This window comes from Nipponia nippon, unplaced genomic scaffold (genome assembly GCF_047370975.1).
Source record: "Nipponia nippon isolate SJK-2023a ecotype South Korea unplaced genomic scaffold, ASM4737097v1 scaffold_5, whole genome shotgun sequence".
Taxonomy (NCBI): Eukaryota; Metazoa; Chordata; class Aves; order Pelecaniformes; family Threskiornithidae; genus Nipponia; species Nipponia nippon.
Window position 1 is genome coordinate 56,259,516 of NW_028262369.1, and position 17,970 is coordinate 56,277,485.

Below are 17,970 nucleotides of genomic sequence, written 5' to 3' on the forward strand. Positions count from 1 at the left end.
ACCTCTCCTTTTCTCCCATGAGATCAACTTTACAGAAAACAAGCTTCTACTGTTCAGTACTTACAGCCCTTTATAGAGAACTACTGCATGATTGGATTTTTCCTCTATAAATACATATATTTGACTCGAAACTCATAAGGAGGATTTAACATCTTAGCAATATTTTCAAGTAAAGAGTCCTTAGAGAGCAATGGTGGTGGAAAGGATTTTCAGATTTGAATAGTGTGAAATATGAAATGTAAGCCTGCATTTGATGGATCTCTAATGGGAAAAAGTTCAGACCTTTCTACAGCACAGTGAAATGTTACAGCAATAGAGGTGAAACAGTTAGTGATGAACTAAGGAGGAGATAATGTAATAATCCTTGCAGAGTATATGCTCAGTTCTGTTGCATGAGAGGCTTGGAGTTAGCTAGCCAGAAGAGTAAGTAGCAAGGTGATAAGATCCCAGACTGAAAGAATTAACTTGTTGAAAATTACAATCTGAGAGGCTGCTGGAGGTTGTAGATCAAAACCATCTAACTCCTTAACAATATGGGCTTCATCGAGCCTGCTGTAAGTATGAGTTGGTAAGTATGTGAACATGTTAAGTTTGATTTTAAAATATGGAAAATTAAAAAAAGCTTTAATTACAAGGCATAAACATAAATTAAATGTGACGTTAATGATATAATCAGAAACGCTGCTCTGAAGTCTGTTGCTGGACTTTTAGCTCATTTAGATCACTGCATAAATTTATAAATGTACTTCATAAATATATTTTAATTTAAAGTTGCATCTGTCTTTTTTGCAGACATTCTGTTTTTGTTCTCGCTTCATATTTTAGCCAATATTTGACAATACTAAACAGTCTTCTGCTCCTATCTATATCATGACCATTAATATAATATTTTATTATGTACAATATAAAATTGTACAATACGTACTTATGTACAATATAATATTGTATTAGTATAATATTGTATTATGTACAATTGTCTGTACAAAAGACGTTTTACTTTTGCCCTCAGAAAATGTACTTTAACATTATTATTTTTCTTTTGAATTCCACTCTTTAAAAAAAAATCAGAGCGCAGATAAAATACTTGAAAAATTGCCTTTCCTACTATGTCTTTGAAGCCTTAGTTATTATTTGAATATATTTTCCTCTTAAATTTATCTTTCACTTGCTAATGGATCTAAGGAATAGAAAGTCAAAGAATATTTTATCTCATCATTCCCAAGGTGGCTAATATTTGGATTCATGAAGGTTTTCATGTGTAAACTTTTGTATGCCAGAGCTAATATAAGCACAGTCCTTTTTTTGAAATAAAACTTTTTTCTGAAATGTTTTGTCCGTTGAACTGCTAGACATTTTGAAAATATGACCCAAGCTTGAAATTATCTTGCTGTACCAAACAGAAATTTACCTTCCTCCTAATATTGTGCATCTGCTGTCTGCAGATATATTACTCTTTAATAGATTTCATATTTTTAATAGTCTTAACCTAGATTATCAGATTGTTTGACCATGCCCTTACACATCAGGAAAACATTTTAAAGATCACCATAATATAGTCAGTTGCTGCACTTTACTTTCTTTTTAATGTGAAATGTTAAATGTTTTGGAATGGTGACTTCCTGTTTGAAGTGGCTGTTTGTTTTGTTTTATTATACTTTGGGGTAGAGTTTCCCATACAATTAAGGAAAGATGGAGCATTGCCTGTGCATTTCTGGGAACAGTCAGCAAGCCAAGTGTGTCAGTCTTATTGAGTGCACAGATGTACTACTGGCTGCGGGGATATTTCAACCTGTCTGTTTGTTACAAGGGTTTGATCCTGAAATACACGGGTCATTATGGCCTTGTGTTGCTGGCAAAAAAGTCTCGACTCGGGGAATTTTAATTAATTTAATTTACTGCCAATTAACATAAACTTAAAAAGAAGTCTGCCATTTCTGTCCAGTGTACCTTGATGAGAATTTATCATAGATGTGTTTTCTTGTAGAAACAGCTAGCACTAAATCTTGATATGATACTTGTGGTCAGAGAAAAGTATAAACATCTTTCTTCTTAGACTTTAGTTGTGGGCTCCTCTTTTTATCTCTGGGGCCTCTTGGTGGATCATGAGCTACAAAACATGCAAAGCTTTGCCTTTTCTCTCTGTTCAGTGCTTTTGAACTAAATTATTATGAATAATAATAAAAATGTAATGGAGAGCTCTGTCATAGGAGGCCCAACACTTCTGAAGCTCACTGTCAGGTTGCTTCAGTTTGCATCTTATGGCTAGGCTAGAACTTAAAGTTAAGCTAAACTAAGACCACAATGCAAAAAAATCAATTGTATATTCACCTTTATTTAACTTCAGGAAGATACCCTCTTCTGAATTAAAATTTAATTCCTAAACAGTAAACTTTGCAGACTTGTGTAAAAGGGAGTTTATGCATTCTGTGGTATGACTATTTACCAGCTGCCTAAGCATTTTCAAGTGGTTTTTAAATGTTAGACTTGTGCAGGGTGCTATATTTTAAAACTGACTTGTATTTTCTAATGAAAGACCATACCAAAAGTCAATGTAATATAAACAACACATCTGGACATAATAAGAGGTTTTTGTTAATGGCCCTTCCTGCGTTAGCCCATTTTCCTTGACAGAAATATTCAGAATATACAGAGTGAAAAAGTAGAATAGATGTTTATAGACAGAAAAAATCCAGAAATCCAAGTTTAGCACCTAAACAGGTATGCTTACAAAAATGCACAGTTCTTTGCTCTGGAGAATCTAACTTAGAGGGATGCTGTGGAGAGGTTTAAGAAACTGTTGGGCTCTGCTTCTATGGATCTTCTTGGAAAATTGTCAGTTGTGTCTCCAAATACCAATACAACTAGGTGTCTTGACTGATAGGTTTAAAAAGTTTTGAGATATCTCATACTGATAAATTACACATCCAAAGATTAACTATATTCTGTTTTCCAGATCTCTCTTCAGTTCTGGCTCAAAACACCAGCTCAGATTTCTGCCTTTTGATATGATGACATGCAAGTTATTTAAGTTAAAATCCGACTCTATTAATTGAAGGGAATCTCAGTTAAATTTGACACTTTCTACCAATTGATGTTTCGATGGTTCACACAGATTACAACCACTTTATTATTTCAGTAAATCGTTCACTAAATGAACCATTTTAATATCAGATGCATTTAACTTGCTTTTTCGATTACTTTAATGCATATTTTATACCTAGCCAGGGTTATATATTACTAATTGCTTGACCCAGCTCTGCCAACTATATTATTATACACTGGAAGCATTTTGCTTTACTAAATTCTTTCCAATTTTATATAAGGTATGCTATGTGATGAAAATCACTAAAAGACAAATGTCAATGGAAATTTTAATACATTGACAGAAGGGAAAAGTAATGATTCAGGTCCTGAATATGCATTATTATCAGTGTCTAAATCATGTCAGCCAAAGCAAGTCTATCTTCAAGTCTTTTGCTGTAAAAGACTATAATACTTTATGATAGAACAGAATGTCAAAATCATAAGGAGATGGTTTGCAAGAATATAGTCATCATCTCATCCAGTCTTTAGAAATACTCTAACTAAATGCTAGGCTCTGTTTTTATAACTCAAACTTTCAATTTTTAAGGCATACAATATGTTTTTTCTGAAAAGAAATACAATCTGGAGGGTGCCTAAACTCTATGGATTTAGATAATATTCAACTAACCATTTCTTCCAAAAAGGAGAAAGCTTTGAAAAAACAATAATACTGATTATCTGGCACAAATGCTTTGATTTCATTTTGGGATAATACTTCTAGTTAGGATGTAATCTAAATCACTTAAAGGTCCGTGAAAAGTTAATAAAAAAATATTATGAAGCCTTTCACTTCTGGACAAACAGTAATTTGGATAATTCTGAAATGAACCTCTGGGACTGTTTTTCTAAGACATCTCCTAAAAGCCATCTTCAGGTCAATCTGGAGTGAAAAAGAAGTAGGAAAAGAATAAAATGATAGAACAACAACAACAATGAAAAAATCACTATTCATGTTGTCAGCATAATAACAAAATCACAGAGTAGTTGAGGTTGGAAGGGGCATCTGGAGATCACCTATGCCAGCATCCCTGCTCAAAGCAGAGTCAACTTAATTCCATTGTCCACAACTTTGTCCAGTCAGGTTTTAGATATCTCCAAGAATGGAGACTTCACAATCTCTCTGGGCAACCTGTTTTAGTTGTGTCATGGTTTAACCCGGCAGGCAGTTAAACACCACACAGCTGTTCGCTCACTCCCCCGCAGTGGGATGGGAGAGAGAATGGAAAAAAAAAGGTAAAACTCGTGGGTTGAGCTAAAGACAATTTAATAGGACAGAAAAGGAAGGGAAAATAATAATAATGATAAAAGAATACACAAAACAAGTGATGCACAATGCAATTGCTCACTGCCAGCCAACTGATGCCCAGCCAGTTCTCAAGCAGTGGATGTGCCCCCCGCGCTCCCGGCCAGCTCCCCCCAGTTTTTTGTTCAGCATGACGTCATATGGTATGGAATATCCCTTTGGCCAGTTTGGGTCAGCTGTCCCAGCCATGTCTCCTCCCAGCTTCTTGTGCACCTCCAGCCTCCTTGCTGGCAAGGTAGTATGAGAAGCTGAAAAGTCCTTCACTTAGTGTAAGCACTGCTCAGCAACAACTAAAACATCAGTATGTTATCAACATTATTCTCATTCTAAATCCAAAACGCAGCACTTATACTAGCTACTAGGAAGAAAATTAACTCTATCTCAGCCAAAACGAGGACAGTTGCTAGTTTTCAGTCATGCTCACAGCCTTGTCCAGCTGTGTTCTGAATATCTCCAAAGATGGATATTCCCCAACCTGTTTCAGCAACCTGTTCCAGCAACCTGTTCCAGTGCTTAACCACCTTCATGGTAAGATTTTTTTTTTCCTAATATCTAGTCTGATCTTGCCACTACACATCTCTGAGAAGAGTCTTTTCTATTCTCTCTTTCTCTAGAACCTCTCTTTTAAGGAGGGTTGCAGGAAGCAGCATAATGTCTTTTTAGCTTGCTTTCTTTTTATGACAGCTCTATTCCATATGTCTATTACACAGGTAGGTGCCTATGACATAGGCACATCTTGCTGGAGAAGAGAATAAATCAACTGGATTTTTGTAATAGGCATGCACTTGGTTGCACACATTGTTGATAGTGGTATCCAACAGATTGATAATGATGGTCTAAGGAATAAGAGAGGTAGAGTGGCAGAGAGAGAAACATTTTTTTAATGAAGTGTGGAAAAATGTTGAACCTATTAACACCTTATTCTTAATCAAAGACCATGAGCAAAATCTAGCTTATTTAAAGAATGAAGATTCATGAAGCAAACAGCTATGACTACCTTGTTGTCTGCTCTGCATTTTGCATGTAAGTCTATGTTAGGGTAACGGTGAACTGAGCTCCTCATTCTTGTTAACGAACCAGAAGTAAAATTCAGTCTTGCCTACCACCTTTCTGAATATATATAGCTGGGATAAGCAGATTCTAAAGTGTAAATAATGCAACATTTTTTTTCTTGAACCTTAACAATCATATGACAAAATTAAAGGTACTAGGACTACAATCTCTACAAAAATATAACAAGAATAGACATTCAATATAGTTAATTGAAGCAGAGTACTGTAGCAGACAATGCTTATATTTGGACAGTCATAGATTAAATAAAATTGTTTGGGTATGTAGCTAGCTCAGTGAGTGTTGGGTATCTTGCTCCTGTGGCAGTGAAATTCTATCTGAGTTGGTTGGGTTTTTTTCTTGTTTTGTTTTGGGGTTTTTTTCCCCTAGAATATTTCAGATTTACATGCTAACAGCAGCATTCCCAGTAGCAGCACCATTTGAAAAGGAAGTGTTTCTCCTCTCTGTCTGAGTTTCAGTGACTTTTGCTTCCTCTGTTTATTGGAATCTCATGGCTACTGAAATCTTTTAGTAGACTTCTGGGGTCTTTCAGACTCTCTCTTCAAGAGTGTAATACCTTCTCTAAAAGCATTTCTATATTCTAATCTCCAAATCAAAAAGGCAGCCTTTTTAAATACTAGGTGTCCTTGCTTCCATCTTTGTACAGGTCTTGCACTATACGACATTAGGGAACCGCCAGCAAAACCTTAGGTTTTGTGAGGGCCAGGAAAGGGTGCTGTCAAATATAAAACCTGAAAAAACTCTGTGGAGAGAAGTGGTGAAGTTGACTAGCCACTGATGTTAAGTGATATTCAGGCTTTATATTTAAGTTTACTTCACTCAGACTCTGATGTTCTTTCTTATTATTTACCAGACCAAAGAAATGCCTGGTAAACATGTAGAGAGCAAAGAAAGATAGAATCATAGAGTTATAGAATAATCTATGTTGGAAAAGACCTTTAAGATAATCGAGTCCAACCATAAACCTAACACTGCCAAGTCCACCACTAAACCATGTTCTTAAGCACCACATCTACACGCCTTTTAAATACCTGCAGGGAGGAGGACTCAACCACCTCCCTGGGCAGCCTGTTCCAGTGCCTGACTACCTTTTCAGTGAAGAAGTTTTTCCTAATATCCAACCTAAACCTCCCCTGGTGCAACTTGAGGACATTTCCTCTCATCCTATCACTTGTTACTAGGGAGAAGAGATCAACCCCCACCTTGCTACAACCTCCTTTCAGGTAGTTGTAGAGAGCAATAAGGTCTCCCCTGAACATCCTTTTCTCCAGGCTAAACAACCCCAGCTCCCTCAGCTGCTCTAGACCCTTCACCAGCTTCGTTGCTCCTCCGTGGACATGCTCCACCACCTCAACATCTTTCTTGTACTGAGGGGCCCAAAACTGAACGCTGTATTCGAGGTGAGGTCTCACCAGTGCCAAGTACAGGAGAACGATCACTTCCCTAGTCCTGCTGGCCACACTATTTCTGATGCAAGCCGGGATGCTATTGGCCTTCTTGGACACCTGGGCACATTGCTGGCTCATATTCAGCCGGCTGTCGGCCAACACTCCCAGGTCCTTTTCTGCCAGGCAGCTCTCCAGCCACTCTTCCCAAAGCCTGTAGCACTGCATGGGGTTGTTGTGACCCAAGTGCAGGATGCTGCACTGAGCCTTGTTGAACATCATATGATTGGCCTTGGCTCATCGATCCAGCCTGTCCAGATTCCTCTGTAGAGCCTTCCTGCCCTCCAGCAGATCAACACTCCCACCCAACTTGGTGCTGTCTGCAAATTTACTGAGGGTGCACTCGATCCCCTCATCCAGATCATTGATGAAGATATTAAACAGAACAGGCCCCAATACCGAGCCCTGGGGAACACCACTTGTGACTGGCTGCCAACTGGATTTAAATCCATTTACCACAACTGTTTGGACCTGGCCATCCAGCCAGTTTATTACCCAGCAAAGAATATGTCCATCCAAGCCACGAGCAGCCAATTTCTCCAGGAGAATGCTGTGGGAAACTGTGTCAAAGGCTTTGCTAAAGTCCAGGTAGACAACACCCACAGCCTTTCCCTCATCCACTAAGTGGGTCACCTTGTCACAGAAGGAGATCAGGTTAGTCAAGCAGGTCCAGCCTTTCATAAACCCATGCTGATTGGGCCCAATCACCTCATTCTCCTGTATGTGCCACGTGATGGCACTCAGGATGATGTGCTCCATAACCTTCCCTGGCACCAAGGTCAGGCTGACAGGCCTGTAGTTCCCCAGATCCTCCTTCTGGCCCTTCTTGTAGATGGGTATCACATTTGCTAACCTCCAGTTGACTGGGACTTCCCTGGTTAGCCAGGACTGCTGATAAATGCTAGAAAGGGGGTTGGTGAGCCCATCTGGCCCCATAAGACTTGTGTGTGTGTAAGTGGTGTAGCAGATCATTAACTGTTTCCCCTTGGATTATGCTAGTGTGTGTTACAAAGCACCTATTTTTAGGATAGCTAAAAGGAAAAAATTTTCTGTCTGGAGCAATCTTTGTAATGTTAAAGTCCATTCTCCATCAAAGTGTTGGAGTGTAGCGTTCGTTACATATCAAGGTTATACCGGCGGGTCTCCAGCCGACCCGGGATGGGGAAGGAACAGTCAGCACACACAGTGTGGGTGTTCAGCTTCAATGTTTATTGCGCAGTAGTTTACCTTTATACTCCCAGCAGTAGGCGTGTCATGTTATAAGGGGTGGAGACAAGGGAGGGTCGACCCTTAACTCTTTCCGTACAGTGCGTGATCTTCCGGTCGCCAGCCCTTATCTTTACTACATTTCCCCCTCCCTTAGCTCCAGTAGCTCTGGATGTCACTGGGGAAGCTGCGCGTAAAATAATCAATATGTGGTAAGACTTCTTAATATACGACTCATAGAACGCATAATTAAGCGTAACAGACAGGGTAATAGCACAACAAGGTCAAGAACAAGTAACAAGACTATGAGCCCGGTTATTAAAAGTTTGGGCGTTATTAACATTCCAGTTTTGTAAGCCTGGGATAGTGGAGCTCTGGTTTGACTTGTGGCAGCAACTGTCCTCCTTATCACTAGTGAAGTAGGGGGTGAACAATAGACAGGTAGAGGCTTGTCCAATAGCCGGCATATACAGACACGCATCCGTTACGTTCATGGATTTTGCCCAATCCAGCCAGTAGTTCGTCGCGGCTCCCTCATTGCTCCCCCACACCATCAGGATGCATAGGGAAATGGTAACCTGTCAAGATAAGACTCAATAAATTGATTAATGTTTGTACGGTTGAATATTTAGACTGGATACCCATTCTAGCGTCCCTTTCTCGGTTTGCACACACGCATACCCACGTCCCAGGCAACGGAGGGAATACGGGCCCCTCCATTCACGGGTTTGCAGGTCCTGTACTTGAACCAAAGGGTAAGGCCCTTCGTTCTCATCGAGCCGGAAATGTGCTGGGTTGCAGTCTGCGTTTTATAGGTGTTCCCTCAAATGGTATGATTTAAGGTAATTAGTGCCGTCGTCAACAGACGCTGTGCCCTAAATAAGGGAGGGTCAAGGGAGGGGGAACCCCTGTTTCTGGGCCTATATTCTCCCCCTCCCTTAGTCGGTTGAGTAACCCTTTTAATGTGCGATGTGTGCGTTCTACAATGCTTTGGCCCGTACTGTTGTAAGGAATGCCATGACTCAACTGAATATCCCAGCGCGCGCAAAAGTCCTTTGTCTTCTTGCTGACATATGCCGCTCCATTATCTGTTTTAATTTTTTGTGGGATGCCAAGTTGCGCCATACAGTCCTGCCAATGTAAAATAACTGCGAGAGCATTTTGTTTAGCATGCATAGTGGCTAAAATAACTCCACTGCAGGTATCAACTGTGACATGCAGATACTTACGTGGATTAAAGGGTTCATAAATCGTAACATCAGACTGCCATATTTGGTTGGGCTGCAACCCTCGAGGGTTTACCCCTGCCTCCCAGAGGGGACCTTTGGAACACACAGGATAAGCAGCAATCACAGAGCGAGCATCTTGCAAAGTAATACCAGTTTGCTTTCCCACTGCCCCAGGGGTAAGGGGTCCCTCTGGTAGCTCAGGTATCACTGACAGTGCCGGGGGAGCCCTACCACCCCCCCTAGATGTCGTCAGCCGTGACACCGGTTCTCCTTGTTCCTCAGATCTTTTCCTGCGCTCTGCTCTCTGTGTGTCCAGCACCCGTCAATCACTGGGATGCAACGGGGCGTCCTCAGAAGGTGATGGTGTCTTGCCCTCCTTTTCTCCTTCCCACCATCTTCCTTCACGTAGTTCGCAATACCGCTGGGATCCCACATCGGCCCCCGGGACCCAATCCAGCAACCTATCAGTCAGCTCCCTTTCCACACATTGTTGCAACTCGCCCCAGGGTTATTGAGTAGGTGGCGGATCCGCTGGTGCAGAAGGTGCCGAAGGTTCCGTGGGTGGCTGCTCTAGACTCCCCACTCGTAACGGGAACACCTTTCCCGACTCCTTTGTTCCCGCTGTGCCATAGCCTCCCTGCACCTCCCCTTCCTCCGTTGGCTCAGCCCCCAGTAACGACAGCCCTGTCTGTGCCCCACAGGCCACCCCTTCAACTCGAGTTCACACTGGAGTTCCAGCCTGTCCAGTACAGCAGTACAGAAAAACAGCAGAGATGCCGTGGCCATCTGCCAGCCCAGGCACATAGCCATTGCTGTTATCAAAATGTTCCCAGGCACAGCGGAGTAAGATGATAAGCAGTTCAGCAGTACAGCAAGCAGCGAAAGCAAAAAGCAGCCACTAACGAGCATTAGACTCTAATATACCGTAAGGCAAGCAAGCCCCGTGGCAAGCACAGAAACCTGCCGATTAATAGCTAAACAGCAATACCTGCTATAACTTCAATCTAGCACATTCCAATTAAATCTGTCGTTATCTCGAACCCTTTGTACCCTATATTGGGCGCCAAAAAAAACTGTCGTGGTTTAACCCCAGCTAGCAGCTAAGCACCACACAGCCGCTTGCTCACTCCCCCCTGGTGGGATGGGGGAGAGAATCGGAAGAGTAAAAGTGAGAAAACTCGTGGGCTGAGATAAAGACAGTTTAACGGGTAAAGCAGAAGCAGCGCACGCAAGCAAAGCAAAGCAAGGAATTCATTCACTACTTCCCATATGCAAGCAGGTGTTCAGCCATCCTCAGGAAAGCAGGGCTCCATCATGCGTAACGGTTACTTGGGAAGACAAACGCCATCACTCCAAACGTCCCCCCCTTCCTTCTTCTTCCCCCAGCTTTATATGCTGAGCATGATGTCATATGGTATGGCATAGCCCTTTGGCCAGTCTGGGTCAGCCCCCCTGGCTGTGCTCCCTCCCAGCCAGCCTGTGTCCCCTCCGAGACTAAACCTGTTGGCTTTTCGTTCCCAGGAACTTCATGCCCCATCAGCGCGCTACGTGCGGCAAGCCAGCACTGCTTTGCCGCAAACCCCTTCTTGAGCACCCTTTCTACTGTTCCCCAGGCGCGAAGCCGGTCACTGGCTCCTCCAACATTGCTTATGATCACTTCTGTCAGCTCGTTGCGTATTTTCCCCCAATTTGGGGTGTCCAAAAACTTCTGTGGGAGCGCCGAGCACTCCCCGGCGTAGCATCCATTGGATGCAGTCACCCGTGGGCCTTTTCCTTATCGCCCCATCCTCGCCCACCTCCGTCGCTACCGACTTTAGTACCTTTACGAGTTCTGCGAGCTCCATCGCTGCTACCTGCAGCCGATCACGTCAGGGTCACCACTATGTAGCGTTCGTTACATATCAAGGTTATACCGGCGGGTCTCCAGCCGACCCGGGATGGGGAAGGAACAGTCAGCACACACAGTGTGGGTGTTCAGCTTCAATGTTTATTGCGCAGTAGTTTACCTTTATACTCCCAGCAGTAGGCGTGTCATGTTATAAGGGGCGGAGACAAGGGAGGGTCGACCCTTAACTCTTTCCGTACAGCGCGTGATCTTCCGGTCGCCAGCCCTTATCTTTACTACATTGGAGGAGGTTAATTATGTCATTTTTCTTGCGAAAACATAGATGAATAAGGTTTGGAGCATAAGATTAACATCTAGTATATATTTCCATTAGGGTAACACCTAATTAAAATTTCTCAGCTAGTAGGTCCAGCATGAACAATAATGGTCATAAAACTTAACAGACAGGAAAGAAAATAGCAACAGTTTAAGTTGGAGGAAAAGAAGCTCTGTTGGTAAAATAGCTCTGCTAGTAAGGAATGCACATAACTTTATCTAAAATTACCTTAAAGGTGACAAGCTGCATAGTTTACATAACATTAGTATTCTTTTTTTATCATATAACATGTATTGGAAGTATGAACTAATTTAGTGTGTACTGCCATTTCTCACCTAATTTCTGTGGCTTGTACTTGTCTAATTCTAATGAAAGGATTCAACAGGTCACAGTAGATAATAATGTGTAAATGTATCACATATTTTATCTATGATGTAAATTTTCTGACTTCAGTTTTGTGTCAGCAAGTAATAATCAAACTCATGGTCAACCTGAATTTCACTGTGGACATGCCCTAACTTTCCTGTCAGAGATATTTTTTTCTCTGAAGCTTTGGAAAAACTGCATTTTGATCACACATTTGACATATTCCTTAAGAAAAAATGTTTGGTTTTTCCAACTTCTCCACACCCTTCATTTCAAACACAACAGTCAGTTTGCTTTTTCTTCTTTCTTTTTTCAAATGCTGGGGAGTTTTTATTATATTAGATAATCATCACCTTCTCTGGAAAGTGATGCTTCCTTCCTCTCAGACGAGAAGCCTTTTCTTAATACCCGTAAACTTCCAAATTTTAGATTGTGTCAAAGGACACAATCAGATGACAACAAAAGTATTTTTTGTCTGGAATATGAGACCTGATTGGGAGCAGCTATTCTTTTTTTTAATTCTTGGTCTGTTATATTAGCAAGTGTTCCTCCAATATAATTTTTTACGTGTGTTTTGTACTTCACATGAATCATAAAGTAAAAATGTCTATCATTCCAGTCTTCTAATATCTCAAATAAATACAACCTAAGATTAACACCCCTCCCCCCACACACACAAAAAAAACCACAAAAACCAAACAGATTTTATTAGTTGGCTAGGTTATTGAGAACTTGTAGGATTTTCCAATTTTCTTTTTCATGGTTTCCTTTTCAATGAAAACTATTAAACAAACAAACAAACAAACCTTTATTAGTAATTAAAGGTTTTCAACTCACTTTTAATTTCATATACTACTGCTTTTGGGTAATTTTGGACATTATTCTAAAAACAGTATCCATATTCATTGTAAAGGCAAAGCAGAAGCCTGTTGGACCCAGAGAAGTAAAAGCACACTAAGCAAGATGCAGTTAAGACACACCTTAATCTCAGGCATACCCAGGGTGCTTACACTAGAATAACATAACCATTAGCAGTTTATAAGGAGTTTGTAACTTTGTAACAATAATAACAGTGTTTCATAATATATGTCTAAGTGGTGTATAGCTATAAATCTAATAATTTACATACAGAATAGAATAGAATAGAATAGAATAGAATAGAATAGAATAGAATAGAATAGAAGAATAGAAAAATAGAATACAATCAGTTTCAATGATTGTTTTTTCTTCAGTTTTCAGCTTTGGGCTGAAACTCAATAACTTTAACTTATTAATGAGATTTATCAAATTTGACACAATAACATTTTGCATTGCTATTTCATTTTAATCTCAAGGTATGTTGTTCGTGTTCAATTTTTTTCTAATACTTTGGAAATGGTTTCTTTTATTTTGGAACTCTGTCACTGTCCGTGTATTCACTTTTTTTTTCCAGAAGTGCTCCATCATGATCCTGCAACCACTGAAACCAATGAGAGTTTTACTATCAGTATCAAGCAGAGAAATATTAGGCTGATGCCAAGTTAATCTGAAAGTGACCCTATTTAAAAGTATGGCTTGGTCTATCTCATTGTTGTAACACCTTAGTTTACACCAGCAGAATTCAAAAGCAACTATTTGATGTTAGCTAGACCTTCTTACTGCAAGTCTATAATCTTCAACCTAGTTAATCATAACTCTACAAAGATATTTAACAGTTTTGCTAACATTGAGGGCATAAAGGAAGTTCATCAGAAAACTCCCACTAGTAAAATTAAAGTGCATGGGAAAGCATCTGAGCACATCAGAGACTTAATTCTATAATCTTATCAATTTCTTGGGTTTTTATAATAGAATATTCAAAGTTTGGCAAATACATCTAAATGTAATTATTTTAATACGTAGTCTCGTAATTATTTTGCCTTTCGTGTGTATTGTTTTCAAGCAGTAATGGATCTCATATTTCTGAGACATACAATTCTTTAAATGCTCATCAGAGTTAACATTATAAACACAGTTTTGGATAGATTTTGCAAAAAAAGTTAGTACTGTCTTTCTGCCTCTCCCACTGCATTTGAATAGTTGTATTAACCTTAATAGCGGTCACGCTTGGCTAATGCTTTTAAATGCTCTCACTAAAATTATTGTGGTTGGGTTGCACAGAATTTTTTGTCAAATTTACATAATATCCTTCATGTTTCATGTAATGACTCTGAAATCCTAACATTGATACTGGCAAGCAATTCCTAAAACAGTCCCTTAGTCATCTTAATATGGTTGTGCTCAAAATGTTGGCAACAATTGAAAACAAATAGTGTTTAACTGAGAAAAGAGCCAGTTGATAACTACTTAAATACAGACGCTTAAGAAATTATGATGTTATCAGATATAAATGAATGTTCATAGTTAACTTGGATAATGAATTAGGGCACTTGGTATGTCTTAATCTTAATCTTCAATGGAAACTAACCAGGACAGGTGAAAAATTCTTGGAGAAAAAGTAAACTACTGCACAGTCAGTGAGCGGCCTGTATCACAGCACTTCATTAAGAGGCTGGTGGGAAATATAGCATGTGACTGTATAGTTAAAGGTGTCGTTAAAGGACATGCACAAATGGTGTGGGAAGGTTATGGAAACAACAGTAACAGTGGTGTTTCTGAGCACTGAATGCCTGAGTCTGTAAATCTAAAAATTATGCTGTTTAATTCACATCATTAATTTTTGAAAGTTAATTGTGCGAGGAGAGACAGACCCTCTAAGGTGACTTGTATGTGTACAATGATTAGATACAATTGCACAGGTATCAGATATCTGTGATAAGAAATTAAGAGCCAGGAGGACTACAGGCATTAGATTCTGTAGCAAGTTTTAAGATGGGGCAATGCATGCGAGTGGTAGCACACAATGAGAAAAAGACACTTTTCTAAGAGCACATTTGCCACTGTTTGAGAGATCTTTAAAACCCTGAACTGAAAAAGACATTACGGTGGTGGGGAAAGGCACTGTTAAATAATCTCATCGAACCCATTTCTATTAAGTAAGTATTGACCATATGTAACTATTGTCATCTAAATTGCAGACATGGAGTGATGCAAGACCTGTCCCACTCCGTAGCTCTAGGTGGTTGTTGCATGGATTGTAAAGTCAGCACAGTAGGAATTTGCACACAAGTGAAAACAGAGAGAAACACCCACCTTCTTTCTTCCCCAGCCCCCCGAAAATGTAATTTGGGATTCTCAGACCTCTCTCCAGTTGATGGAAAGGAGTGTGAAAGAATAGCTGGACATTGAATTGCTCCTTCAAAGGGATAAATGCTACAGAAAAATAGTGGAAGGACAGTGCGTGTGAGGCAGGGTGCCTGTGTGGGACTGCTGAGCTTCTGGACGTTGGAGGTGATGGCCAAGCAGAGTTAACAGTCTGCTCACAATACCACTGAAGCCATCTGCCAGTATTGCAAAGGGGCTTTGCCTGTGTGATGTTGATGAAATAGTAACCACACAAAGTTCTGTTGGGTATTTCAGGATTAAGTGCTTCTTAGTAAACAACACCAATACATAGATTTCTTTCTGTGCTGGAGAAGTCCTTTTCCGTATACAGACAGGAACAAGTTGTATGCTAAACTGGTGTATGCTTGAGACAATGCACGTCTTTGAGGGCTGTGGAAGAATGGTTAGCATAAGCGTATACCATGAATAGGGATTACAGACAGGAACCAGCTAATGCCATATGAATTCTGGGTAATTTAAAGGAGTGGTTATTCAGCAAAGTAACCCTCTTCATCATATGTATATCGAAAGAACCCTTTTTTTTTTTTTTTTGCAAGAAGTAGAATTTAAACAAGGATTATTTATATCTGTTTTACCTTCAAAAAATCAGTCCATCAGAGAGGATAGAGAATTGAAATTGGGAAGACTATAGCACCCCAGTGTCCCCAGTGGCTTTTCATAGCATGAATTGTGTACATTACCATTCTGCATTAGAAATTGTGGAACTGAAGCATCCATCTTGACAACCTTTATTCTGTAGAGAAGAAAATAATAGACTGGGAGTATGTCATTAACCTAAATACTGAGGTGTTTTCATGTATGTAGAAACCTAGCTTCCCTAGCACAATTTTTAACTTAATGCCATATAGAGTTTAAATATTTTATAGAAAAGATATACAGTAACTGTTTATGGTACCTTATTTTTTTACTTTCTACTATTTCACATTTTACTTCTAAAACCTGCATTTCTTTAATCTCAGTTCAACAGTATCCTTCCCATTTTTTAATTACTGTTAATTTTGCACTTATAATTACAGAAGAAGAAATCAAAGGTATTAACAAGAAATATCTTCAGGAGAATAAACCTTGATTTTTGTCTACCTGTATCATTGTATTAAATTGTGATCAATAACACTAAATCCTTTTGTGAATTTTTTTTTTGTCTGTAGTGCTTATTCACTCTTTCACTCATGATGTATAAATTAGTGTGACAGAACTAATAATTCAAAAAATATCTTGTAAAAATCTTTTGTCTTATGAATGTTTTATTTTCACAAATAAAGGAATGGCCTCAATGAAACAGATGGTTAGAAAAGCAATCCTGACAGTATTCTCAAATAATAAATACAGCAGCCCCCTGTGTTCTTAGTAGCATGCTGAAAATGTTACTTAGACTTAGAACAAATGGATAAACACATGGCAAGATAAATAAGAAAATACCTGACTGGTATCCATGTGACACCAAGATGAGAGATTACCAGCACAAGCTGGGGGAGATCATATATGGGGGAGTTCCTCTGAAGACATGGGAGGTGATCCATCGGAGGACTGAACCACTGGTCAGCGAGACCCACTGACTTGACAGAGCCACCAACTGCAACAAAAAAAAAAGAAGAATCATAGAATTGTTCAGATTGGAAAAGGCCTTTAAGATCATCATGTCCAACTGTTAACCTAGCGCTTCCAAGTTCACCACTAAACCATGTCCTCAAGCACCACAGCTACATGCATTTTAAATACCTGCAGGGATGGGGACTCAGCCACTTCACTGGGCAGCCTGTTCCAGTGCCTGGCTACCTTTTCAGTGAAGAAGTTTTTCCTAATATCCAACCTAAACCTCCCTTGGTCCAGCTTGAGGCCATTTTCTCTCATCCTATCACTTGTTACTTGGGAGAAGAAATCAACCCCCACCTCGCTACAACCTCCTTTCAGGTAGTTGTAGAGAGCAATAAGGTCTCCCCTGAACATCCTTTTCTCCAGGCTAAACAACGCCAGCTCCCTCAGCCGATCCTCATAAGACTTGTGCTCCAGACCCCTCACCAGCTTCATTGCCCTTCTTTTTACATGCTCCACCACCTCAATGTCTTTCTTGTACTGAGGGGCTGAAAACTGAACACAGTATTCAGGGTGAGGTCTCACCAGTATGGAGTACAGGGAGACGATCACTTCCCTAGTCCTGCTGGCCACACTATTTCTGATGCAAGCCAGGATGCTATTGGCTTTCTTGGCCATCTGGGCACATTGCTGGCTCATATTCAGCTGGCTGTCGGCCAACACTCCCAGGTCCTTTTCTGCCAGGCAGCTTTCCAGCCACTCTTCCCTGTTGCATTGCATGGATTTGTGTAGAGAACTGCAGGTGCAAAACAACGAGATATCTCAAACAGCCTGGACGCTAAAACCACAATGCAGACCGACGGTCTCTAGGACCCAGGACCGGACAGTACCCTGGAGCGAGGGTGAGGGAGGGAGTCCTGTGGAGTCCAGGCGGCCTTGCCTCAGCCCCATTCCCTCGGTCTGTGAAACATTTTATTCCCCCCCACACCTACTGCCTGGGGGATAGTCCTGGTATCACTCCTCTTGGTTTGACTGGTTGCTGATGTAATTTTCCAATTAGCAAAACTACTAACCACTTGTGCCTTGGGAAAGGAATTTGGGAGGGAGCTAAAAGATGTGGAAAACTAACGGCTATAACGTTGAAGAAGAGCTAACAAGCCAACAAAAGTGAACATCTTGGCACCAAAGGCTGGACGGTGGCCAGAGAAGACAAAACTGCAGAAAGTAGGTGAAAGGTAAATGTGGCGGGGGGAGATCACGACCACTGACTCAATTCAGGACTGAAAAGATTTGCCCCCCCATACCTG